The following is a 27,565-nucleotide window of genomic DNA, read 5'->3' as shown; positions in this document are numbered from 1 at the left end:
CCGGCCAGTCCAGGATGCTGCTGCTACACCTGTGGTCACGGCACCACACATCCTTCCTGACTTGGCTCCCTAAAGCTCTGAGCCAAACATGACTTGAACTAAGGATTAAGGGCTTTTTTTCTCACTGAGAGCATTAACAGGTTTTCTGTACTTGACTGGCAGGCTACTTTTATAAATTACTTAGCAAATACTGGCTAATTTCGAAAAGCCTCTGTGGGAGGACTGACAGACCGCTGCACAGACAGACAGATGGAGACAGCAAGGAAGGTAGGCCAAACCCCAGATAGCTACATGAAATTCTCACCAAGCTACTGGGGAGTGTGGCGTAGAATCAAAGAGATGAAGCTAAGGAGGCTAAACAGCCTCATTTTATCATTAAATGATGGCTACACAAGGCATGAAGCATTCCCATACCAGTCCTAATTTCTGCTTCAAATTGAGATCAGAAGTTCCCCATTTAATTTAAAGGGAAAATTGTTGCGCAAATCTGGATAGGTGGTTCTCGTAAATAGATTAAGACGCACCCACTCCACCCCCTCTTTTGGGGCTGTACAGGAAGCATGAAGAAGTTTATTGGATTCAACCCAAAAGCTGGGCCTTTCCTGTGGTGGAGTGATGTTTCAGCTGACTCTTGGGGAGAATAAGGTTGGCGCTAATTAAAACTCAATAATGATGAAAATTATATAAATTATCTGATTCATTTTCACCAAGTGTCTGCCTGCCTCTCTCTTGACTACAGATGAAGTTTGGAGCAACCAGGCTCCCTAATTCTGGTATCTCCATTAACTATCTCAAGTAGGGACGACACCAGCAGCAGCCTGCCTGCTTTTGGCTACTGTTTAAAGATCACCAGGACAAAGGCAGTGCACCTGCCAGCTCACCAGGGAGGACACCTGAGTCACAGCTACTACAGTCAAACTGTTTTCTGTAGTGCCAGCAGCACAGTGAAACAGGGATTATAGAACCAACTTTATCACTTCATGCAGCTTCAAAGAATATAACACTCAGGGGAAAGATGAGAGCAGGAAAAACATAAAGGTGGCTTTCAGGGATCTTGTTCTTCAGTCTGCCAGATGCCAGGCTGGGCCCATTTATCAGCAAGGAGGGAATAGGAAGAGTTTCCAGAGGGGATTATAATGGCTTTTTATCAGTAAATGCCAGTGTTTGAAATACTGCCACATAATCACATCCTTGTATTGTCCTATTTAGTTTAACATCTCATAGGGGATTTTTAAAAGTGTGTTTTGCTTCATTTTTATTAAAATTGTTGTAGTGTGATGATTGGCAGAATATAAACTATATTGCTAGATAATAACTTTTTAAAAAAAAATTAAATGAGAAACATTTTGAAAGAACTTTTGCCAGTCCTTATTGCAGTACCTAAGAAACCTTAAGTTAAAATAGTATTTTGCCTTGTCTGTCATTTATGCACTTCTAAGTATTTTCCCCAGAATTCTCTCTTATACCACCGAATAGGGCCAAAATAAATTGCATTCTATAGACATTGAGGAGAATATTAAGGAGGTATAGCAGGTATGATTTTATCCCCTCTATATGTTTCTTTGAATATATATTACTCTATACCATGGATAAAGTTCTCATTTCTTTATGTATAAAGGAATTTTAAAAAACCTCCAAAGCTCTTTTATAGATTTTTTTTTTTCCAGGAAGAAAACAAAACCACTTCACTGGTCAGGAAATTATTCAAAAACAAATATAACATTTTAACAAATGACAGTACCACCAGGTTAGTGGCTTCAGTGCACCTGAAGCCACTGCTCTGCAGACAGCAATGGCTTGTCAGAAACCATTTCTCCAAAATAGAGTTTACTGTTTCTGGAGACTCTAAGACTTCCATACTCTGAGAGCAAATATGATAATATTAAAATCTTCTTAAGAAGCTATTGATCCTGTGCAGTTTGAGCATGTCCTAGTTTAGTGAGAAAGGAAAAAATAATCTTTTTATGAACAACTTTTCCCCTTTGTTATTAGTTACAGACATTGGAAATCTTGAATTGCAAACTTCCTAAGTGGTGGTACCAAAAACCTGCTGAACTATCACAAATACAGGAGCAGCACTTCAGCCAGGTTTCATTTTTTGAATCAAAAATGTTGATGTCTTTGCATCAACAATTAACATTGTTATAAACACATCAACCAACACAGAAAATTAAGAACACTGGAATATGCGTTCTACCCACATCTGATGACTTGCCTGGCCTTGAGCAAAATGCATTAATGTGTGCTTGCAGAAACCTCTGACAGAATTATTCTGTGACAAAATAGCTCCTTCTGTAGTAAATTGCTGAGGAACAACAGTTGCTCCAAATATTATTCAATATTTCTCATTTAATAGCAAAAAAAAAAGCAAACAAACCAACCCCAGGAGTTAGTTTTGCTTCAGTTTTAGCTTCTTATCACCTTAAATAAATAAAGCAAGCATCTTTTTGTTTCATCAAAAATTGTTTGAAGAGTGAGCAGTGGTAGGAAATTTCAGTTTGGAAGCTGAAAATTGTCTAGGATTATACACATTTGGAAGAGCTTTGCTGTAAAGGAAAGTATTAGGCATGCTTTTTCCTTTTGCCATTACAATCTCCTAGATCCCGACACTATAATTTTCTTTAATTACGCTGGTAGCTGTTATAGCTAAGGGACAATGTTTTGACCCTGTACACACAAATGGCTGGGTTATCAAATTGCCTGTGTTATAGTACAGAGGAAGCTGCTAAGTAGAATGATAAAACAATTTTATCATCTCTTTCCTCTGCTGCTGTTCAGGCTGCCTCTGCATACTTCATTCTCTACCAGCCAGGAGGGCCAAGCATCATGACTAAAAGGAACGGCACATGAGGATTTATGTGACTGGATGCTGTAAAAAAGGTAATGGGAAAACTGCACTTGCAGAACAATATCTGGACTTAATGACACACCCCTCTCTCATTGACAATCCTGATTCCTCCTCTGCACTTGATTTTAAGTTCATTCAATATCTGGTGAGAACCTAACTCATCCCGGATGATGACTGTCACATTCCCACATACCCTTTTCATGCAAGGAGGGGGACATTTAGAAGCAGCACAAAACACCAGCTGTAAATCAGACCTGAATTATCTTTCCTTTTTCTGAAGAGGAGCACCAGTAATCATGAAGGAAGTTACTCACCACTTGGGGTAACAATGGCAGGATCAGATTCACGTCCCTGCCTTCAGTTCACAGACAATTTGTGAAAATAGACTTGAACACTATGACAGTATTATTAAAAATGCCCGTGAGGGTTTAAACAGCACACCATAAATAGCTAGTGTTGCTGCCACAAACAGGGATGATGAAACAGTTTTAAACAACTCCTCATTAAATTAGGCTTGTTTGGTCTTTGCTCTGAATATGTGACAGAGTCTGTGGAAAAAGGACTGGGCAGCCATGTGAACTGAAACCTACATTACATATGAAGACCCACAGAGGAGGCAGTAAATTTGCAGAGGTTGCTTTAATTCTGACATTTCCATCTTTGAATGTTGACTTTGCAGCATCCATTTAGCTGTTTATGTGTGTGTGTCTAAGCACACATATAAATCAAAACTGAAACACTGCATTAAAACCTTTATTAGTTCTACAGAGCTTGAAATTTCATGCTGTAGCCACATTTTACTACTCAAAATCATTTCAAGATCTGCTGCACATCTGTGCATTCTCCTGTCTCCTTGGGAGAGCTAACTGTGGGAAGTAAGTCACTGTACCTTCTATACCTCTCTGCATAGATCCAATGTCAGCAAGGACCTTGGCAAATGTCCTCTGCAGAATTTTGCTGAAGTGGCTGAAGGCACTCCTGTGCCCATCTGAGTGCCCTGCCCTTCTTCTGTTACTTGCCTTTTTCCAATGAACAGTGAGCACTGAGCACTTCACTTTCGTGGGTGGTTTTCTAGAAAATTTGACCTATGCTGTGGGACAGTTAAGACACAGTCACATGTTGCTTCTTTATCTTCCAGAGGATCAATAACCCGAGAGGGTAGGAAAGACAGACAGGAGACCAATAACATCTGAAAGTGCCCCTGTGAAATTTCCCAGAGTCTGTCTGCTCAAGAGCCCCTCAGCTGTGTTGGCAAAGCACAGATCAAGGGCCACAGCCCCCTTTAGTGTAAGCCAGTACCTAGTGTCACAAAAACTCATGGTGCTACACCAGGCTGACATAAATTAAACAGTTATACCTATTTATAGTTCAGGGCCTGATAAATATTTAGCCATCAGAAGGCAAAGCTCCTACATTCTACATTGACTAAATATGTCCAGGCCAGTTCTTCTCTCCAGAACTGCAGGTCCCTCCCACTCCCACCTGCCCCAAATCACCCCAAAGAGAGCAGCCACAACCTTCCTCAAAGTGATTTGCAGTCACCCAGGTAGTGAGAAGAACACAACATTAAGGAATTTTGCTCTTGTCTAATTAAGATGATGCAATCCACTGTTCCACAAACACTTAGGGATCTTCTTAATAACTCTATTTTTATCAGCGTGAGTACCACACACAGTAGTACAAGGTAATCATCAGGGCTGATGTCTGAATTCAGGAAAGTTTTACCTTACTGTGTTTTCCCTCCTGAGCGTTTGCTCTCTGGTAATCCACTCCATCTGCCATTACTGTGCTGGCTTCCATTTGCATCCAATATAAAGTAATTTTCTTTAAATTACTTTATAGTACTTTAAGGTACTGATGGTTCTGCTTCCAAAAATGTACTCTTAATAATCAACTTCTAGGCACAATTTTAGGATACAGGAAACTAAAATGAAGCAAACTTGAATTGCTTTTAAGTAAAAAAATTTGGCCAAGGCTTTCAAGAGCTACTTTCTTGTGGGAAGATGCATCTTGTCCATTTGTTAGCCTCCATTTCCTGATTCAGAAGTGGCATTTAGGCTCCCAAAGATATTTAGAATAAAATAGTTCATCCACAGAATTAAACAGCTTCTGCTGATGAAACCTGTCACTTGTTGCCTCCATTTCACTGTGGAGCATTATTAGCAGTATTTTACTAGCTATTCTTACAAAGCCTTATTGTGCTTCATATTGTCTAGTGTTTAGGAGAAGACTGTTCATACCCTTAAGGTGTCATGAGCCAGTATGGTATTTCCTTCCTCCCACCCCACTTCTGTGAGCTCTGTTGTAGTAACAGACACAGTCAGAGGGCAAGTTACTCTCAGAGACATACCATATTCCCACAAGGTCCTGTTCCATTTACAGACGAGCTGAAACTCAGTGGCAAAATCCACAAAATGTTATGAAAGCAGCTGGATCCCCTCATATGTGATACACAGGGATTCAGCTTGGATGAAGCCTACTACTCCATGCAGAAGCCTTCACCACGAGATTATGCAGACATCACTTGTCTTATCACATGATGGAGACTCCTGCAAGTGCAGAGAATTGCTGTTTGAAAGTCCAAAAGAGTTTTGTCTTGGTAAGTGAATGTAACACCAACTGTAAGATCCTTACACTGCACTAAATTGAGGCAAAACCCCTTGCCTTTGTAGAAGCTTTAATAATTTCAAGTGGATTTGGGGAAAGACCTTGAAGCACACAGTGTAGGAGGGAAGGTTCACTTAGGATTGCAATCATTCGACCAGTACCAGTGCATGGGATTTGGTTTCAGAGTTAAATTCATTGCCTAAATAAGGTATTTGAAGTGAGAGAGAGGAAAAAGCATTTCATACCTGCCAAGTAGTAAGCTGTCCCTCTGGCACCAGACTTTTTAAATAGTTGTTAGGATGATATCACACTGCCTGATGTAGGTCTTGGAAAAGTGCTAGTATGAAGTGGAAATTTTCAGCCATGAAATGGCTTTTTGGCATGGGTTTTGGCATTCTATATGTATTAGAAAGAAACACTTTTTAAAATATATATATATATATATATATATATATATATATATATATAATTTTATTTCACTGTTTGTGATTCACCTTGTGAAGAAAAAGGACAAGAAAATCAAGACATCAGGACAAAAGAGACATCTCCAGTACAAAAAAAACTCAGACTATGAGGTCACTGATGTCTCAAAATGCCACTAGTCCCTGGGGGTGGCAAGAGAAAGCAATGTTTAGGAAGCCAGATGCAGCCATTTGTCTCCAAGGAGCAGCTGGTGACAAGATGCTCTTATTAATGAAATAGAATTGCTCAGTGCTGTCGATTTACTGCAGTTAGTGTAGCCAATTCTGATTCATGCTACCATTATGGATACCAAGCCTAGGAGACAGCAGGCTTTGTTGGTTTTATTTTTAATACTTTAGGCACTTGTGATTCAAAAAATTTGTAAAAAGTACTAGATATAGACTGTTTTATGGTTGAATTGCTAGGTGACTGATAGATCCCAGAGCTCAGTTTCCTGGACCAGTGATTCTTAGTCATCTGTCAATTGATGAGTAGGAAATTATATTAGCTATGTTATTCATGTTGGGAAAAATATAAATCAGTATGGTTTGTAGGATTAATAACATACTGCTAGCATGGAAGTGAGCATGCAAATTAAATAGTGTCAAATCACTCTGAGAATGGTTGTGCTAAGCCTGCATCAAACAGCTGGGGCTGAGCTCAGAAGTTGGTGAGGACATGAGCTCATCAGGATGGATGTGTGTGTGTGTTGTGTGTGTGTGTGCAGAAGCCTTTTCTATGTAACACTGATGGCTTGAGGTCGGGGCACTTGAATTCCTGTGACAAATGACAGGAGGATGACACTGAGGACTCACCATAGAGCAAGAGGTGCCTCCTAACAGCAACCCAGTTCCTTTGTCCCCATCAGTTTTTAATACATCACACATAAATGATCTGACATGTACTGCACCCAGCTTTGGTACTTCTGCATTTCCTACTGCATTTTCTGTAAAGCTTCATTGTACCATCTAATACAAAAACATGCCTAGTTAAGCAATTCTGATGTTGAGCTACAAAGTTAATCTTTCTCAGAAAACAGTCCATTCTGTGTACAGTATCCAGCAACTTTTCATGGGGGATTTGTGAAGCAGGCAGCCCTCTGATAAGGCCACACTTAGAGACTGTTCTAAGGTACCACCTTAGTACCAGGTTTAAGTGGCCCTCTCATGGAAGTTCACTCCTCCAGGGCCAAGTGGGAGTGCTGCCCAATTTCTGGCTAAGCCATTTGGGCATTTAGCCATAAGGTCACAGCACAGGTGCCTGTAGGAGAGATATGTGGAGCAAGGCCTTTGCCTCAGGTTTGATGAATATATTAAATTGGTGACAAGGGACCCAGCAGTTTCAAGCAGTATGATGCTCAAGGAAGCTGAGGACTGGTTTCAGAACAACCTGCCAATGGTTTCTAAGACCTTGCTATCTACTATCTTTTGCAGTGATTTTTTTCCAAATGAAGTGGATTGCAATTCTAAATTCACAATGCAGTTTCAAATTGACTACAAAGGAGTTGCCTGAATAAACAGACTCTGATTTGCCACCATCTTTTGGATTCAGACTGCTGACCACCTCCATGGTCTGTTGGTCACTCATACCCCTAGCTATCCCCTAGCCTCATCTTGTTTTCCACAGAATCAAAGAACAGAAGACAAAAAGATACCATGGGGAATCTTGTGCCATGAAGCAAAGGTGGACCCTAGGCTGCATCCAAAGCAGCATGGTCAGCAGGTCAAAGGAGGTGATTCTCCTCCTCCACTCTCATGAGACTCACATGGAGTGCAGCATCCAGCTCTGGAGCCCCCAGCATAGGAATGAAGTGAATGAACTTGCTGGAGCCAGTCCAGAGGACGGCCAAAAAATGATCAGGGGGCTGCAGCACCTCTCCTGTGAAGTCAGGCCAAGAAAGTTGCAGTTGTTCAGCCTGGAGAAGAGAAGGCTCTAAACAAAAAAACTGGGGAGGGACTTTTGACTTTTTACAAGGCATGTAGTGATAAGACAAGAGGGAATGGCCTTAAACTGAAGAGGTTAGACTGATTTAAAGAGATTAAACTGATTTAGATTAGATATCAGGAAGAAGTTCTTCACTCATAGGGTGGTGACACACCGGCACAGGTTGCCCAGAGAATCTGTGGATGTCCCATTCCTGGAGGTGTTCAAGCCCAGACTGGATGGGGCTTTGAGCAACCCTGTCTAGTGAAAGGTGTCCCTGCTCATGGCAGGGGGTTGGAACTAAATGATCTTTATGGTCCCTTCCAACTCAAACCAAAATGATTGAAGGGCTGATTTCCAGCGTACGCAGAGAACCAGGGCCCTTACACTGAAACACTGCTGGGGACTGCTGTGATTTGTGCTGGAAGCCACACTTAGGACTGAGGTGGACAAGAACACAGACATCATATGGGAGCATCTGGAGGCAAAAATAAGCTCTTACAGAAATGGCCTGATCTTTTGGATATAATAATGGTTATAGAGAACCTCAAAGTGGTGTGGAATTATAACCTAGTTTGCTTCTACCTAAACAAATCCCTGGATTACATGCCTTTCTTAGATCCCTGGCAAATCCTTTTAAATTTTGCCCATGAACAGGCTGAACGACATGATGCAGAACTGGAACCAAGCATGTATAAAACACTATGGCTAGTATTCACAGGTAAATGATTAGTAGAAGCCAGAGATTTTCAACTATTTTATGTAAAAACACTCCTGTTCTAAACTCAAGAGTTTTAGATTCAGGAACTATTTTCCTTTTCGCTGGAAGTTAGTAATTTTCTTAATGCAGTATCCTTATTCAATAGCCAGTTCTGAAGCTGTGTCTGCATCTACTGAAATCAAGGAAATGCCACTGGGAGCAAGATCAGGCCAAATTATAGCAAATGAAGAGCTAAGGCCTCTTGGGACACTGGAAATACGTAGGTTCCCTAAACCATCACTTCAGTGGGGAAGAAAGGTCAACAGGAAGAAATTAGAGGAAATACAGTGTCCTGTACTCTTCACAGAACACAGATTTGCTCCATTTAGTGGGATAAAGCAGTCAGTAATGTACAGTATTTTTTCAGTCACATCACAAATATTTGACAGCCCAAGGCAAAACCAGTACAAGATCTTGCCTCTTTTACTCCTTTTCTCTAAATCCTGAGCTGCTAATGCTGTTTGTATTTCCTGTTATCAAGTATCAGGCAGTCTCTTTCTGCAATTTAGTACCAAAAATGATGTTTCGAATTTTTTTCATTCCTTAATGTGTGCAACAGACATTTACAAAAACTGTAAGTATCCAGCTTTTTCCCAATTAGCTTTTAGCTAATGCCTTTTTATTTAAAAATCTATTTCATCAACCAGTGGCTCATTATCAGAAAGAAAGCATCAGTACAGAATGTCAGGTCAATTTTTGAGGGGTCAAATTTGCTGACACAGAGGATTAGTCTATAGGGTGTACTACTAAATTTAACCCTTGAGTGACCAATAACCGTACTTCACACAATGTCTCTAAAGTGTAGGACCGTTATGAATTGTTAGTGGACTTTACTAAAGTATACAGATTAAAAATTGACCCAAATCTGCTCTTCAAATACATAAGACTACACAGAAATTGAAAAAAATTGTATCTACTATCCATATATGAAAACCCTGAATAAAGACTGTTGCTTAGTGATTATTTCCTTGCACTCAAACCATGGTTTATCCCATAGTTTTCTTGGGAAGTAGACCCTTATCGGGAAATAAGGGAAATGGGAAACTTTATCCCATCAGATAAAGCTGTCTTTACAAAAGCAGCACATAGGAGAGCATGGGATAGAGACATCTGCAGCTGAGCAAGAAGAGAGTTGAGTCCTGTCTTGTGTTTGCAATATGGATAGTGTGGTATGGGGCTGGTGAGAGGACCTGCAGCAGGTAATATGTTCTTCAGTGAACAATGTATACAAATGAGTATTTTTCCTGGCTCTTCTTAGAAGTTTTTTTTAAAATTACCTTTCCAATTCTGTGTGATTGAACAGATAATAAAACACTAACTTCAAAATGCTCTAAGTGTGGCTTAAAGCTGCTGTATTTTATGGGTGGGGTGAGGATACAGTCATTCACAGGGTGAGGGCACTGCTTAATTACAAGCTAGATCTAGAAGACCCCACTTACTGCAGGGATGGCCATCTAATGTAAATTTGTACAAAGCTTGAAATGGCAGGCTCACATAGCTCATCTCTACACACCACTGTGGCATAAAGCAGCCTTGTTCTCATCATACTGAAGTAGTTATTTACTCTTCTAGGTGAGGAAATGTACATATGCAAGCAACAAGAATAATTGTGTGATTTGTTTCTGACTGTAAATGTCTCTGTAACTACATATGCAAATTAGGTATTGCCCTTGAAGATCTGGAGAGCAGCCAATGTGCTTCCTTGATGTAAACAGTAATGCATAAAAAACAGCATTTCATTTTACAGGGTCTGTGCTACTCCAGCTTCCAAGTGTTCAGACCAAGATTTTTTTTCTGCAGTTCCTTATCTGAGCTTTCCTGCAGGTTCCTGAGTACCCTCTAAACGACTCGTACCTTACATCTCTGAAGAGATCTTTCCTCTCAGATCTTAGAGGAATTCCACCCACGTACACCCATGATCATGCCAGTAACAGATGTTGCATCTCTGCATTTCCAAGGTGCCATTGAAGCCCCCACTGTTTTGTCACGCTCTGAACTATGCTTAATCAGAGCTGCAATATTTCCTCCTGTCATGGGGCAGGTGTGCATGTCTGTGTGTGTCTAGACTATCTGCTCTGTCACCTATACATGTAGGAATAGCTAAAGCCAGTCACCTGAGTCACCAAGTTTCAGCCCAGAGTGGTCCATGCAGAAGTCTTCACTTTAATCAAGCTTTAAGAAAACAAGACAAACAAATCTGTGACATTTGCAGTAGATACATGTGTAAAGAGAAACAAAGGATCCTCTCCTCCTCATAGGTAGGCTCAAGCTGAATACTTAAAACAGCTACGGAAATAATATTAACACAAATGTAAGGAGTATCTATTTTGTGGATGTCAGCAGATGTGAAAATATTTGGTGTAATTTTGAAAAGAGTAATTTGGAAAACATTTTGTATGGTAGGATCCTTGGTAGTTACTAAAGGAATTGTATTCTTTCAAAACTGTAAAGAATTTATATAACTGATTAGTAATCATAGACATGTTGTGGAAAATAAAGCATGCTGAAAGAACAAATGTTCAAATAAATGGGTTTTAGCATCTCAGACAGTAATCTTTCCCTATGGACTAGATTTGTACCTTTTTGTATCTTTTTGTACCTTTTTGTGACCCTTTGTAAAGGGTCAAATTGGACAGTCTGGAGCTTAAATTCCTGTAACTCATCTCAAACAGCTCTTTTGCTAATGCCTATTCAATTAAAGAATGAGTCTATTCTAAAATTAACCCAGAGTGGCCCCAGAGTTCAGTTTTAACGTGATGTTTCCATTTGTGAGTACCAGGTGGCTTCTTTGAAGCGAAGTGGGAGTTTCTATTTGAAAACAGTGGATCCATTGTACAGCTGAGGTAGAAGAGAAGATGGCAAGTGTCACAGTTGGGGTTAGTCCACAGAGAAAAACTTGCCCAGAAGAATTAGCTACACAGGGAATGGGTGTGATTTTCAACATCACTCCCCCACTGGCCTATTTAATCTGGTGCACCTGCATCCACATTACAACTTCCATCATTACAACAATGTGTTGCATCACTACCTTTCATTTTTGGTTTCCATACTTAAATAAACTGTCAGCCTATATCAACCTATGTATAGATATTTTCATGTGGTTTCCTAGTGGGAAAGGATTATGGAGTCATACTATATACATCAATCCTTACTATAATTCCTGCCTGACCTTGTTAGCCGATTTTAATCAATCCCCAAAAAGCAGCAGAGATCTCAGACACAATTACTTTCCCACAGTTTTCATAAAGATGGATAAGCCAAGTGCAGGAAGTACTTCCTCTTATTGCTGGCATGGAGGGATAGCCTGCAGTTCAGTCTTTATTACACTCTACACAGAAGAGGACCATTATGAATGCTTTTAAATGAAGGAAATGAGCCTTTTATAACCCACACCTTATTAGATATTGGAGATTCTAACCATACGACATGCAGCAAGAGCAAACTGGACCTCTTGAGTCCAGCTGCTCATGGCATGAGTGTATCCCAGTATATCCCTATGTCCATATATCCTATATCCACCCTATCAGTTTGCCAGCACCAACAGCAGGGGTGCTGCCTCTTTTCTCTAGGCTGGCATAAGAAGCACTACAGAACTTTCCAGGACAGACAAGCTTTTGCCTGCAATAAAATTTCTGAAGTCAAATTCACAAGTTATTTAAAGGTGCATGTGGTGAGCGTTGGGTTGGGGTCCAGCAGTGAGAACCAGCAAGTTCATTTTGCTTCAGCTGACAGATCCTGGGCTCCTCACCGACTGGAGTGCACACTTTGCCCAGTGGGACTGGAGGGGGTGATTTGAGGTTTGTTTTTGTGGTTTTGGTTAGTTTTTGTTGTTGTTATGGTGTTTTTGTAATGTTTATTTCTTACAGGGAAACTCACTGAAAATCACACATTTCACACAGTGATGGATAGCTGGGAGGCATCGTTGCCTGGTATAAGTTCCTGACTCAACTCTTGATTCTTGCCCAATGCAAATAAAGTATTTGCATACCCACCAGCAACAAGAACTGCACTTAGGGTGCAACCCAAGCACTCAGTACAAAGAATGCCAAAATTGATACATACTCCATTCAGTGCTCTGGTGGGCAGAGTTTACAGAAAGAGAATCTGACTCCTTTTTATCCTCCTTCTTCCACCACCTAGAAAATACTCAGTGACGACATCACAATACCTGCTTTTAATGCAGAAGTATTTCTTTCTGTGTGCTTTTCAGTCTCAGTCATTACCATGGAACTTAACAGCTTCATAAGACTTAACTTTTAATCCCCAGCTTAAATAAGAGGGGATTATTATTCATATATTCCTGGTTAGTCTTTTGAGAAATAGATATACTCTATCAAAACTAGAATTTGCCTCTCCAGTGGAAAGTTTTCTCAGGTGTAAGGCATCCATAAAGCCTATTACATTCAGCTGCAGCTTAACACTAATGAAAGCAAGAAGAGAGATTTTTATTATGGCTTCACAGAAAATCAGAACATACAAATAAACAGCTGCAGGGAGTTTGGTTTCAAGGAAAACTAAGTAAAACATGTTGAGAAATGACCATACTCAGCATCAGAGTGCCTAACTTTTGGACCCTTGGCTTTTAGGATAACACCTAGATGCTGAGTAGGATAACTTGGAATAATACCCCAAGAATGTGTAGTACACAAAGCTGCTTCAAGTAGGTGGTGGGGGATGCTTTGGACATGGCTGCACTACAAACCCAGCCACTCTCCATAATTAAGTGCCTCATTCATAGATTTTAAGTTTTTTCCCTCTGCCCAGAATTAGCCCTTTTTCAAAATGCAGCCACAGGGTCAGACTTTTAAAATCTGGCTGGAGAAATTCCCTTTACCAACCTCTTGCCACATAGCAGTTCAGCAGCTAGACCACTGCCCACTGGTCAGTGAGCTAGATTCAACTCCTTCACGACCAAGTGGGAAAATCTTGGCCTCTCAAACAACACACTCAACACACCCCACCAGCAGGAACCTGTCAGGGCAGGTGACACAGTTACATCTTGATAGCCCTGAACACCCACATTTGGGACCCACACACACGGCCCATGGGCCAGAGCTCCACTTAAGCCCAGGTCTGGGCCTTTAGTCCCTGTCAGAGCTCTCAAGTAGATACATGCATGTTTGGTTGGGTCTCCTGCCTCGTTTCCCAACCCGATGTCGCTCCATTTCCAGCTGTGGCCTTATCTTCTGCTGCTCTTTGTACAATCTTTAGACGTGTTTCATTGCTTCATCTTGTCTAGGACTGTCAGTGGAGCTGCTCTGTGCTGCCACTGCCCTGTTCAGGTACTGTGGGAAAGTGCTCTGGCCAGTGAGCACACTGCCTGTGGTGGGACTACCCTCAGCTCCAGCCTTGCTATTGCTGCTCCCTAAGAGCATTAGTTACCTAATGGTAACAGCAACATTAACGATAAAAGTAATGAAAAGGAGAGAGAGGAATAAAACCCCAGAAAAGTAAGTGATGCACAGTACAAGTGCTCAGCAGACTCTGATTGATGCAGTAGCTGCCGACTGAAGTTAAGCCATGAAGAGTTTTTAATTTGCGTTCATCTTACACTGAAGATAAACAGGGATTCTACGTGGCTGGTATGGACCGGGACTGGAATAAGGCTTTGCTCTATCCAGCTCATAACCTGCCAGCTTCCAGCCCCGCTATTTCCAGACACCCAGCAGCTGACAGTACTGTCCCAGTGATGTGTCATCCCAGTCACCATCACCTTCCAGTGCTTTGGGCGTTTATAATAGACTCGGCTCCTGCTGTTCTCTATTCATGAAAGCTGCCTTTCAACCCACAATCAGAGCCTGGCAGCAAATGTTTGCGTTGTCACATAGAGTGAATATTGTGTGTCAGGGTACTTGGCGCTTGGATGGCTGCCACGGTATTTATCTTCTTCCACAGCACTCAGGCCGTGGAGCTCCCTTTTACTGCCCGGTTTCTACTTGAAGAGGCAGACAGTCACAGGTGCGCATCACCCCGTGACAGTCCCCTCTCCCCCTTCACCCGGCATTTGTCCCGCTACGGGATGGCGAGCGCCCAGCTCCGATCAGCGCCGGCGACTCCGAGGGGACGAGCGCCGCATCGCGCCCCTTCCCCCAGGCCGCCGCTCCCCCTCTCCCCCTCCCTCCTCCGAACCCGCTGCCCTTCCTCAGCCGCGCCGCGGCACCGGCAGCTCTTCTTCTCCGCTGCACTCCGAAGGGCAGGCGAGGCCGGTGCGGGGAGGGGTCGCCCCTTCCCACCGTCCCCGGAGGAAGTGACATGATGACGGCGGGAAGGGCAGGCGAGGGGGGCCCTGTTCCCGGAGTGGAGCCGCCTGGCGGGTGGAGCCTGGCGGCCCCGCCCGAACCGCCCGCCCGCTCCCGCCGCGTGGAAAGTAGTGGCAGCCGGTGCGGCTCGGCCGCCGCCCGCGCCCGGCGCCCCAGCGCGGCACGCGTGCCCAGGCCCGCCGGCGCCAGGTACGTGCTCTCCCCCTGGCGCCCTCCGCGCTCCGCAGGTGCGGGGCCGCCCCCCCTCCTCCGCCCGGCATGCTGCCCCGGGCGGAAAAACCAGCCCCGAGCCTGCCCCGGCCCGGTGCTGCCACCCCCCCGGCGCGCTGTGGCGGCGAGCCGGGCGGTGGGCTGCGAGTACAAGTTCCCCGATTTATTCGCCGGTCTCCCCCGCCGCCCGGACCCGCGCCGTTTCTCCGCGGCCGCCGAGAATTTTCCTGCCGCCTGCGGGCCCCCTTTGTGTGGCGAGCGCTGCCCGCGCCGGGGTTTCCGTGGAGACGGCGGAGCTACGGCGGCCCGGCCCTGCCGAGCCCCCCTGAGCCGCGCCGGGCGGGCGTGCCGCCCCTGCCACTTTCCCTCCGGTGCCGGGCGCTCGGCGCGGCTGGCGTGTGGCCGGGGATGGGGCGGGCGGAGCGGTTGCCCCGGGAACGGGCTGGTGCCATCGCCCGCTCGCTGCCGCCTCCCCGAAGGCGCCGCTCCACAGCGAGCGGGCGGGCGCGGGTCGGTCGTGGAGACTGCTCCGTCCGTCGTAGCCGGGAGTCCGTGAGCTGAGGCGGGGAGAGGGGCAGTCTTGTCTCCCTGGTGTTGTGATCACGGGTTGTAGGAGCTCTGTCTTTCACCTGTCGGCGTCTGTTCGTAAAAAAAATTTAAGCAGAATTAAATAATGGCCGTGAACTGAGTTTAGGTGTGTCGGCTGATAACCGTGTGGTGAACGTTATTTAAATAACAAGTAACGTGTTTTAGCATTTATTTCAACAAGTGAGCACACACTCGAGTGCCTGAAAAGTCAACCCCCGAAAGAGTCTGTTTCAATAATGTCACGCACCAAGACTTTTGGTCCTTTGTTACACATACCTAAAAGCCGTGTTTTACGTCCCTGTGCAGACATCTAAGAATGATGTACCTTATGCAAGAGAGAGCAACCTTGCTGCTACATGAAAACTGAAAATGCTTTACAAGAAGGTAGAAGGATGCCAGAAACTCTCAAACAAAAAAACCCCAAGCATTTATTTAAAAACAGTGATGCCTCCAGCCCAGGAAGTTGTCCCAGGCGATTGTAGCCTCAACTTGTACTGATAATGATTTCCCACTAGAGTGAGTAGCAAAAGAATTAAAAATTGCTGGAGTAGAGAAACTGTTATGAAACAACTTTAGCTGAAATTTGCAGCCTTTTTTTCCTCTAACTTCTCATGTGAAGGATAAGATTGCTGTAGATGTACAAAGGTCTGTTTATATATGCCAGGACCACTTCTGTGTAAAGACTGACTGCATGGATCAGTAGAATAGTTGATGTGCTCTAAATGTTTGCTGTCATTTTCTTTCTCTAGCTGCTTGTAGCTGATACAATGCTGTGGTTTTCCAAATACTACAGATTAAAACATGTATTTATTCACTTCAGAAATTTGTGTAAATATTATGTGTATCTTTGCTCTTCCCTATTAATATTTTCCATTAACAATGTCTGAATAAGCTGTTTCAAAAAATGAAACTTTTCCTGTGTTTTATGGATGACAGGATCAGGTTTCATGTGGAAGAGTATATTGGGAAGTCTGCAGAGAAGAGAAAACATATTGCAAGCTGCTTATGGATAAAGGTTGCTCTTAAGTAAAGTTGTGTTGTTGGCAAGCACTTTAACAGATTTTAGTAAGTGCCTCGCAACAAGGTGGAAGTAATGTATTTTCAAAGTGGAGAAATTGAACAGAGAGGTTAGCACTTGCTCAGAGTCACAGAACAGAAGTAATTAACTGTGTTTCTTGAAACTCAGTAGGTGTTATTTTGATGGGGAGGTTTTTTTTATGGTAAATCTTGTTCTGTCCAGCCCGAATGCAGAGGCACCGAAGCAGTGCTCATCTCCCTGGAGTGAGGTGTGCTCTCCTTGAGTGGTGGTTGTACATCACTCACAGTTTAATGGACTTACTGTACCATAGCAGAGAGGAGTTTTGTAGAAGGGCTCTCTTGCAGATGATGGATGAGAATCCTACAGCTGTACTCTGCCCTGCTGGAAGGGGTAGGTTGTTTTTTCTGTTGTGTACCCTTGATTTTACTGCTGGAAGGTGAAGACTAGGAACAACTCCCCTTCAAATCTCTTTTTGCAGGAAGACACTGTCACAGCTGTGCTGAGAGTAGCAAGGTACCATGCTTGTGTTGCAGATGAGCACTCATGGCCCTTAGAACTTGTATCAGTAATTTGGTCATTAATTTTAAGAATTCAGATTTCCACTGCATGATGTGGAACGCCACTTCCCTAACTCCTAAGTAATGGCATCACTACTGCTGCTGTCAGTGTGTCCTGATAAGGGAGCAGATGAGTAGGAGTGCAACAGTGCATAGTAGGGCACTGTGCATGTACTTTACTCAGGAAAACTTTTGCAACTGTGGGCTTTGCTTATTAGGGGAAACCTAATACCAGTCAAGGCAACTGTCTCATCAGGTGTGTTTGATTCACCTGTACTGAATGCTGTGGGCATTTTGTAAAGGAAGTAGAAATGTGACAGAACAGTACCCTGTGTGCTTTGTTGCCTTTCAGCAACAAATATGTGGTATGTGGCAGCTAAGAATGTGTTTTTTCCCTGAAGTGCTTTATCTCTGGGGTGGCCTTGCCCAGTGATTCATTTGCAGGTGTTTGGGAAAGTTTGCTCACCAGTCTGTTGTTTGGTGGTCTTGAGCTCATTCACATCTGACTGTGGTGAGTGCCCTGATCAACTCTGACTAATGCTTGTGTGCTGCTCAGAAACTGCTGACTCACTTCATTTTCATGCTTTTCCCCTGTTTTCCTCCAGTGCCTCGAACTAGAGAGGAGGTAGAGTCCAAGGTAAGGTCAGAGAAGGAAGAAATGGAAATGGATGAGAGTAACTGCATGTTGTGGCAAGGATGAAAATGCTGCAAAGACTCTCTTTGGTAATGTGGGAAAAACAGAATAGCTGTAATGGATTTGCTGAAAAAGCACGTAAGATATGTGTTAAGAACCGAGCAGAGCAGTGTAACAGCTGTAGTGAGCCCACCAGGAGATCCTGGGTTATGGTCCTGCTAGTTTTCTGTTCTTCAAATTGAGCTTAAAGCCTTTTTACTTCTTATGCCACTGTTTTGACCTTCTGCTCTTCTGTCTGTTGTGTTATATTCTGCCACAAAGGGCTTTACACTGAAATAATTTTCTGCTTCTTGCAAAAGGGCTGACTTGGCTTGAGGTTTCTACTGTAGCGTAAATAACGGGGAAAGGCAATTAACCAGTTCTAGGCTGGGAAGGAGTCAGAGAAAAAGGTCACTGAGAGAAGGTTTACTTGCCAAAAGACTAAAGACAGGCAGACAAGCACACTGATTTCAGTTGCATATGGACTGTTTATTAACATCTGAAAAACCTCTGATGTTCATTAGATTTCCTTTTAATTGGACCAACAAAATTAAATTTCAGTCACATTTTCCCAGTAGAATCCAGGTGGATGTAATGGTTTGTCCATGCTGGTTCAGTTTGCAGATAATGGAGATTTTTTCATCTAGTGGAAAAAGGATGACTTGACTTAACAGCTGCTGTTAAAGACAGGGAAAGAAACATATCTGGGGGAAATGGGCACATGATTTCAAGTGGCATCTACTTTGTGAAAGGTAAATTGTGTCCTGCTTCTCTCCCTGTCTCCAAGTTATCCGTGTCTCTGCACATTGTAAGTCGCCTCTTCTTACCGTCTTTTTGAGCATTTTGGAAAATACTATTACTGCAGATACCGCTTTGCACTTCTGGAAGGTCTAGAAGCATTCTGCAGCAGACTGCAAGCAGACTGCAACTGCACATGAATCATTTATGAGGTTCCCCCCTTCAAGTCCCAGCTGGTTGGTCAGGGGTTAATTCTGTGATTCTGTCTCACTGTATGTGTTTTACATGCCTGTGCCTCTGAGTGTGTGCATAAATATTGTGTTTCACCCAAGAAGGAGACAGAGAAAAGTTTCATTTTGAATTTAAGCTTTGTAAAAGTATCTCAAAAATATTTAAAGTAAGCAGGAGAAATGCTCAAAGCCAGGCTTTTAAAAGGACCTGGGCATGTGCAGTTGTTCAGTGATGTTGTAGAAAATCCAGGTGGGTGTTAATGTATCTATCTAATGCCTAGTTGAGTGCAAAATTTATAAAAATGTTCTGGATTCTTAGCAGCATGTTTAGGAACTGTTAACATCTGCACACTTGCCATCCAGTAAAGTAAATGCAGTCAGTTCAAACACTCTCTCTAAATGATCTTGCTGGATGTTTAAGGTGGTTTTGACTAGCCCTGGCTTTCAGTGCTGAGAATACAAGATCATTGATTAGTTACATCACACTTGGCTGTTTTGGAGTCATAATCTTTGCTAAACAACAAAGAAAATTGAAACTTGTTGAGAGATTTCTTCTGGCTTCAACAGTTTGAATCGGGTCCAGAATGAAACATCTCTTTATTATTGGTGCCTGTGATAAAGGCTTTCATTCTCTGAAGTTCTCAAATTAAATCAGGCTGTTAGGGGACTGATGGTCAGGAAGAATGAGGAGGCTGAAAGTATTCCTAGTTCATGTTGTGACAAAATAGTTCTGAACACTAACATCATGAGGCAGAGGTGAGTGAAAATTGATGTAGAATAGAGCTGCTGATATGTGGGTAAAGCAGTCACCATGTTTATTTAGATTTTTACCTGGCATTTGGTTGTTTCCTGTGTAGGTGCATCTGAGCTTTTCACTGTAGCTGGCATCATATTTTTTGGAACCATGCCATCCACATCTCAGCTATAAGATTTTATTTTTTAAGTATTGGGTGTTAGATCGTTAGGGCAGGAGCTGGTTTTCTTTAAATAATAAATCTGGAAGGTTCATTCTTCAGTTAAACTATTTTCTACAGAAAGAACCATTAAACAATATTTAAGGAATAAGTATTAATATCCTGTGTATCTCTGTCTTGGTGTGGCTACATCTTATGTTTGCATTGTCATATTCCAGTTTTGGGATGCGATTTTCATAAAGGAGAAATTCAGCTACTTCATACTCTTCAGCATCATATGATAGCATATAGACAAATTAAATCATTACTTAGACGTTAAAAAAGGCCTTATGAGTCTTTTTGTGTTTAATGCTTCCTTAATATTCAAAGAGCATACTAATGTTGCTTCATATTAATTAAAAATATGCAAATGGCTTAGCTGAAGGAGACTGTCTTGTGTCACAGAAGATACAAAAACCTAACAGCTCACTTGGCGCTGTAATCAGGTGAATGGCACTTTTTGTTTCCAGCACGGTTAACACTATCTTGTGATTTGTAGTGGAAGTTTTTGGATACCCTTATGGAGAAGGTCGGTGCTGTTGGCTCATACCGTGTGACTTGGAAGCACAAAGGATGCGGTCTGTGCCATGTACCTGTTATATCAGTGGCAGTGTGGGCAGCAGGGCTCAGACCCTCCAAGCAGAACATGGTTGTCTGCAGTAGGGGCCCTGCAGCTCTGCTCAGAGAGAGGCCCCATGTTAGAAGTAATCATACTGGGGTTTTGGGGACAGTAGAAAATTCTTTGAGCCCGCAGCTCAGTGGTGGAAGTTGCACTTGAAGTTGCTGGTTAGTGGTGCTGTAACTGTGGTGTATTTCTCAACTCAGTGACTTGTGCCCTATCTCTGCTACTTTCCGCAATTTTTTTTCTTAAGAGTCTTGCTGCCACAAATTCTATGTTATTCTGTAGTTGCGCTTTCTGGTTTTATTTAAATAAACAAAACAACAAAGCCACACCAGTCAGGAATTAGACTCCTAGGAAAAGGCTTAAAGACACTGCCCAAAATTGCTAAAATGTAAATCACAATTCCAGAAACTATAAAGAGGTCTTTATATGGGAGCAAAAGTTACCCTTTTCTCACTGCTGATAATTTTTACCTTCTGATTGATGTCTTTGCAGCATCTATCAATGCCTTTAAGTCCTTCTTGGATAAGAACAATAGGAAAGACGTTTGTTTGTGTGCACACAAATGCACGTAATACCGCCCACTCAGTGCTAAAGCTGTAACTTGTAGTTTATGGTACAGACCCATCCAAGTTGCTGAATACTTGACTTACATTTCCTGAGGAATGGAGAAAGGAAGGGAAAGCAGAGTGCATTAGATCAGCACATACATCCTGGGTTGTACAGGAGCATTTATACCTATTGCATCATCTGCTTCTGCTGAAGGTCCTTGTGGGATGTGCCCATTCCCTCTCTGCCCTCTATGCGTGGCCTTTTAAAAGGTGTTGCGAGGAAAACGTGAGCATGGGCAAGAAGACAAAGGAGTATGAAAAGTACTATTTTGTGTTAAAAGCTGGAGCCTGGGGAAGTGACAGGTTGTGGTTCCAGTGCTGGCTGTTTGGTGGATTTACTGTGTAACTTTCACAAGCTCTGTACCAGGGGAGGTAAAAGGTGACCAGCAGCAGTATTTCACTAGTGTCTTCTGAATAGCTGTAGCTTTTCCTATCAGAGGGGATGGATAAATACAGGGAAAAAAATTGACAAAATCCACACTACTTTCCTATATAAATGAAGGATTTCATCTTGCATAGAGAAATGGACTTGTTCATGTTACTAAGTCTGCTGAGGGGATATGAAACTCTCCTGCCTGGATACAACTGCTTATGTGTTTGAGGTGTGTTTGTCTGTTGAGGAACTGGAGTTAGGAGGTGATACTTTCATAGTCAACCTTTGCAACTCATTGTGGGTAAGAATAGGAGGAATAAGTGTCTGAAACTTTGAAGTAAATGTGATTCATGTTTCTGTGTTGACTCACATGTAAATGTGGTTAGGATGTTGGGGAAGTATTTTTTCTGTTGAGACTGTATAAGCAGTTCCTGTACCTTGTGCTGACCCTTTGTGTTGCTGTGAATGTAATCTGTAGTTCTTAAAACAAGGTGAGGGCTATCAGTAGGCATAAGCTATGAGTCTTCATAGGAGAGGCCTTTCCAAAGCTTATCTCTTATCAAGAGAATGTTTGGACTCCCAGCACAATCTTCAAAAGCAACCCTGTTTTTGTACAAGCTCCTGAATAATCCTTTGTCTGCCTTCTTCTGTACCCCCATTTATCTGGGCTCTTTTAAAAGAAATGTTTTTATAATAACCACTGAAGAATTCAGTAGCTACTCTTGTGTTGGATCCGTTCCTGAAATGCCCAGCGTGGAGGTGATCAGTGTGTCTTTGATGTTGGGCAAGTATTGCGATACTAGTGGCAACATCCTGCTGTACTGCCCCTGCTGCCTCTGTAGTTGTTCACGTGTTAAATTCCTGTGTAAGGAGTGATGGTGTGTATCTCACCCTTGAGACATTTTTCTTATGCTGTGCATTGAGGATCAATGCCCTAATTAGGCTGACTCTGATCTCACTACTTCAAATGAACAGTTGCCCCAATAAGGCCATGACAGTTCTGTACAAAATTACAAAATTTCATGTATCATAAATGCAAAAGCATCTCTACTTACGGACATACGTAGGTGTATTTATATTTGCCAGAGCTTTGTTTGTTGCAAACATTCAGAACTGGTAATTTAACAAACCACCTGTACTTTTGCAGAATGCCGTAAGTCACTGAAGTGACTTTGTGCAAGCATGTTTGTGGGGAGCTTGTTTTTTATAGAGTGCTAGATGACAGTAACGTGTGGGTCTCATTACCTTTGATTAAGCACTAAATGTTATCCATGAAAACAAGTATTAAATTGTCTGTGAGCATGTTGATACAGTTGCGTGTCCTACACCCTTTGTGGTTATTCACCTCGGTTATTTTTGAGGAGCTATCCAGGTTGCTTTTGTTAGTGTGACAGCATAGCCCACATCCTGCTTAGATTCTCAGTATGCTTTCTTGTAATTTTTTACTGTTTAGTCCTGCTGTCTTGCTTAGTCCCTAAACTTTACTTGTGTGTCATGCTTGGTGCCCTTGTTATCAGTGCAAGTGGCTTTTTAGGTTAATGGACCCAGTTAAAGTAATAAAAAAAGGAAACAGAGGGACTCAGTGGTTCCCAGGACTGAACTCTGATAAACTCATCTACGTCTTGAGTATCTTAATGCAGCACTTTATTTTATTTTTTCCCAAGCTAATTGTAGATAATTGCGCTTACATATATATTTATATGCATATATATGAATTTATTAAAGTACAGAAATCTGTGTGGGAAACAGTTGAACGGAAACACTTGGCATTTTGGAAAGAAGCAACTTGCCTTCCAGTGCTATTTTTGTGAACTTCATGTTCTGCACCCGAGATAACTGATGTAGTTCACCTTGATGTATTTTTTGAGGATCTTTTTAGAAGCTTGGAACAGAAGTGCTTAACTTCAAAGGATTCTTTACAAATAAATACCTCCTGTCTGCAACAAGCCCTGCAGTTCCTAAATGTTGCATCTCTAAGGAGTTTTTTATTGATATTTGTTTAAGTTCATCTCCCTCCTCCCTGAATATTTCATGCTTCTGGAAAAAGGAGCAAGCCTGAACTGCTTCTCACCAGAACTTGAGCAGTTGCTCCCCATCTTTCCCACTCCTTCCCAGACTATGCATGCCTCTCTCAAACCACTGTCATCCTCCTCACCTTGCTGTATAAACGCTTTGCTATGTTGGGACAAGCATTGAGTCTTAACGGGAGCTGTGCTGTGCATTTTGCCAGTAAGGTATGTGTTCACAGAGGACTTGTGTCCTGGCAGGCGTGCAGAGTTTGTGTAGCTGTTTTCCCTACATTAGATCACAGCAGGAAGAAAATTTAAAAGGGAGAAGAGGAAAGCATTATGCTGTGATAATTATTTGAAAACTCCCAGATTATATTTATTTCTTCAGTTTACACTCTGTTACACAAATTATCTCTGTGCTCACTAGAAGATAAACAGTAAGTCAGTTTTATAGCAAGTATATAGATTTGAAATACTGAATCTTGCTGGTAGGTGGTATTCCTTCTTCAGCTTTTGAAACAGCCAGACTGACTGATATCTCCATTGTAACAATGTGCAGCTCAGGAATTCAGGACTCCTCATGAAAATCTAAAAGTATTCCTTAACTTTGGGGAAGGTCTTAAGATACGCTCCAGTTATTCCCCAGTTTGGGAGTTTTTGGAGAAATTGTGGTGGGTTGATCTTGGCTGGCTTCCAGGTTTACACTGAGCTGCTCCCTCACTCCCCTTCCTCAGCAGGACAAGGGAAGAGAATAGGACAAAAAAGTTTGTGGGTTGAGGTAAGGACAGGGGGTTTCATTCACCAGTTACCATCATGGCCAAAACAGACTCTACTTAGAGAAGTTTAATAAAAGTTACCATCAGCTGATAACAAAGGCAGGTAAAAAAATGCTCTAGTAATTGCCTTTGGGGGAGATGGAAAGTGATTCAAACCCTAATAAAGCGTGAGGCAAATAGATAATTCTTCTTCCAGATTTGCGGGTTTTTTTTGGTGAGGTGTGTACAGATACAGTCTTCTTGCAGATGAATACACACACAGATGCAAGCTCACTTTTGCTAGCTTGATGCTCACTGACAGAGCAGAGCACAGGGGCTTCCTGTGACTTGCTTTGCATATGTGTTTCATGTACAGCAGCACTGTTAAAATAGACTGATGTATATGCAGTGCTGCATATATATGTTTGTGATCTTTTCACAGAATCATTTAGGTTGGAAAAGACCTCAGAGATCAAGTCTGTCCTGTGACTGAACACACCACCATGTCAACCAGACCATGGCACTGAGTGCCAGGTCCAGTTAAACACCTCCAGTGTCAGTGACTCCACCACCTCTCTAGGCAGCCCATTCTAGTGTCTAATCACCCCTTCTGTGAAGAAATTCCTCTTGATGTCCAACCTGAACCTCCCCTTGCACAGCTTAAGACTGTGTCCTCCTGTCCTGTCCCTGGTTGCCTGGTAGAAGAGGCAGATCCCCACCTGGCTACACCCTCGTTTCAGGCAGTTGTAGGGAGCAACGAGGTCACCCCTGAGCCTCCTCTTATCCAGGCTAAACATCCCCAGCTCCATCAGCCACTCCTCACAGGACTTGTGCTCCAGACCCTTCACCAGCTCCTTTGCCCTTCTCTGGACTTGCTCCAGCACCTCAATGTCCGTCTTGTAGCGAGGAGCCCAGAACTGAATGCAGTACTCAGTTGTGGCCTCACCAGTGCCAAATACAGGGCTTTTGGTGGCAGCTGATACTGACTTAAAAGGTGCTACTGAAACTGCTCAATCTGACCTGAGCATATTTTCATAATAGTCTTTGTAACTCATCCATCCAAGAATCTGGTTTAGATGAGAAAATGCAAGAATAGGCAGTATCATCATCTGGTTGGCTGTTTTTAACTTGCAGCAAAGCATTTGAGGACTGAATCAAAGACCAGATGTAAGTGAAAACTTTAATGTATGCTTGAAATATGTACTGAAAAAAAAGAGGTGTACTGATGACTTGCCTCTCTTTCTAAGTGAGTGATATGAGCTCAATCTAGATGCTGTCAGATACGTATCATGTTGCTTTCCACACTCTGTGAACTTTTGAAATAGTGACAGTTTCTTGCTTCATTCGTGTGCTTCCTCTAAAAGTGCCAACAGTTGTGTTCTTTATGAAATCTCTAGTTGTAGTATCAAAACACTTACTGGCTTGGAAGTACGAAATAGAACTGTTCACTGGCAGCAGCATCTGCTGGCATAGAGTTCTTCACCTGGCGTATCGCTTCTATGTCCTCCTGATCAGTTAGTCTAAGCAGAAGGAAATGCTGAGCGTAATTGAAGTGGAAAACACAGTAAATCTTGCTGAGGACTGGAAGTTGGAGGGGAAAGAGTTAGAATGAATAGTCATGTAATTTGCTTTTAAACCTGAACGTGTGACCTGTTAGTCACATGAATAGATGCTTGTTGACTTAGTCCCTAAACAGACATTTGAGGTTTGAGTCTTTTGTTCTGTATCCAAAGGAAAACTGTTATTAAAGAATGTCCCTATATGGTTTAGATGCTCTAGCTAGCCATTTTCTCCTAATTAATTTTAAAGGGTGTTTGATAGAAGAGAGCTTCTTGGCAGCATTCTGATCTTAATAGCTTCTGAGAAAATGCATTGATTTGCCCTTTTGTTTTTAAAAGATTGCTGTATTTTTCAGTCATTATCTATAAAGAAATCACTAATTTATTAAACCAGCATCATGGATTAAGAATTAAAGACCTGACTCTTTTATCGCTTAAACTGGTGTTACATTGATGTCACCCATGAGGACTTTTAGGAAGAGAGAGAGTAAATGTAAGCTGTTCCTGTGGACTATTAAACCCATGTTTCTAGACCTCATTCATAAGATCAGAACTGATTCTTTTTGTTACCTGTACCAAGAATACATTGCCTTCTTGGAGTTTGGGAAATAAAAACAGTCCAAAAAAAATCTTACAATAATGAGCTTATGTCTGAGAAACAAAAACTTAGCAACCATTCCATGTACAATGTTTAGTTTGCACATTTTATAGGGAAAACAGATTGCATTTAGTCAAAAGAGAAAATTTCTCTGTGTGGTCCCTACTTTTCGTAAAGGAAGAATTAATGCAGTCTCTCATTTGTTGTTCCTTTTGTGAGCCAGTTAGGTTAGATGCCTTTGAATGGTATTGCTTAAGTAGATTTAGTTTGCCTTAAAACAGCTCTCTGAAGCTTTACCAAAATGAAGTTTGATGGCTGAAGTAGGAAAGTGAGGAATTAATTACTTTCAGACATTCCATTGTGGCTTAATAAAATTGTAAGGCAATAATTATATTTTATCAGTGTTATTGCATGTGTGTTTATTTCTGCAAAGTTTTATTTTAAAGACCCAGCAGGAAGTAAATGATTCACATAAACATAGCATTTTAATAAAGTTTGACATCTGTTATAATGAAAAGGTAACAAAAAAAAAAAAAAAGAGTTGCTGGATTAATTAGTGGACAAAAGACCTAATTATTTTTGTTACAAAGCCTGTCTGTCAGCTTCTTACTACAGTAGATTTATGTTGTTTATATCAAATAATGAGTTTTCAGGTCTTCACTAAGTAAACAGTGCTACAGTCTTTATTTGTGGCTGCTGTTTTTATGTTTTATCCCATGTCTTACTGATCTCTGGGAATTAGGTTACTGTGATTCTGTGGGATAGAATTAAACAGGCAGACTATCACAAAAAACCCCTTTTGATCAGTTTTAGCCAAGGACCATAGAATAAACCCAGTCATCAGGGTTTTGGACACTGTAGAGTCTTTGAAACCATCCACTTGCAGGTAGCTGGTTGCTTCTGTTCTGTTTTAAAGAAGGTTGCTGCCTTTTTAATTGATTGTCTTTGTCTTCTGAGTGTTCAGTGGAAGGGCTGGAGAAGAAACACAGCAGTGTTTCCTACTAGACAGCATTTCTCATTCTGCTTAGCCTTCAAAAACAAAGCCTTTGGTCAAAGCCCAAGCTAGTAAATTGTGTGCCACCCTAAGAATTGTACTTTTAACAGGAAGGCTTGTTAAAGCTGGAAAAGCTTTTTCTGAGTATCATGGCAGTGGTTACTACAATGAATAGAGGCCTGTTCTACCGTCCTGA

At 42.1% G+C, this 27,565-nt stretch overlaps 1 protein-coding gene and 1 pseudogene across 2 annotated transcripts in view; one reads left to right on the top strand and one right to left on the bottom strand.

Annotated features, from left to right (window-relative positions):
- Nucleotides 1-14,742: 14,742 nt before the first annotated feature.
- LOC148184630 (uncharacterized) lies at nucleotides 14,743-19,801 on the bottom strand (annotated as a pseudogene).
- AGPAT4 (1-acylglycerol-3-phosphate O-acyltransferase 4) overlaps nucleotides 14,951-27,565 on the top strand; it is a 71,450-nt gene continuing 58,835 nt past the window's right edge. Inside the window, exon 1 of one of the 2 annotated variants that reach the window (XM_005526926.3) lies at nucleotides 14,951-15,049. The gene's annotated coding sequence lies outside the window, so the exon portion shown is untranslated. The remainder of the gene's footprint in view (nucleotides 15,050-27,565) is intronic. The other variant, XM_088053712.1, reaches the window with a different exon arrangement.

The sequence above is a fragment of the Pseudopodoces humilis genome, chromosome 3, assembly GCF_049639895.1.
Source record: "Pseudopodoces humilis isolate 2021_Gansu_Grassland_sample_001 chromosome 3, ASM4963989v1, whole genome shotgun sequence".
In the NCBI taxonomy this organism is placed as follows: Eukaryota; Metazoa; Chordata; class Aves; order Passeriformes; family Paridae; genus Pseudopodoces; species Pseudopodoces humilis.
The sequence above is the reverse complement of the archived record's forward strand: the minus strand, read 5'-3'. Positions and strand labels throughout refer to the sequence as shown.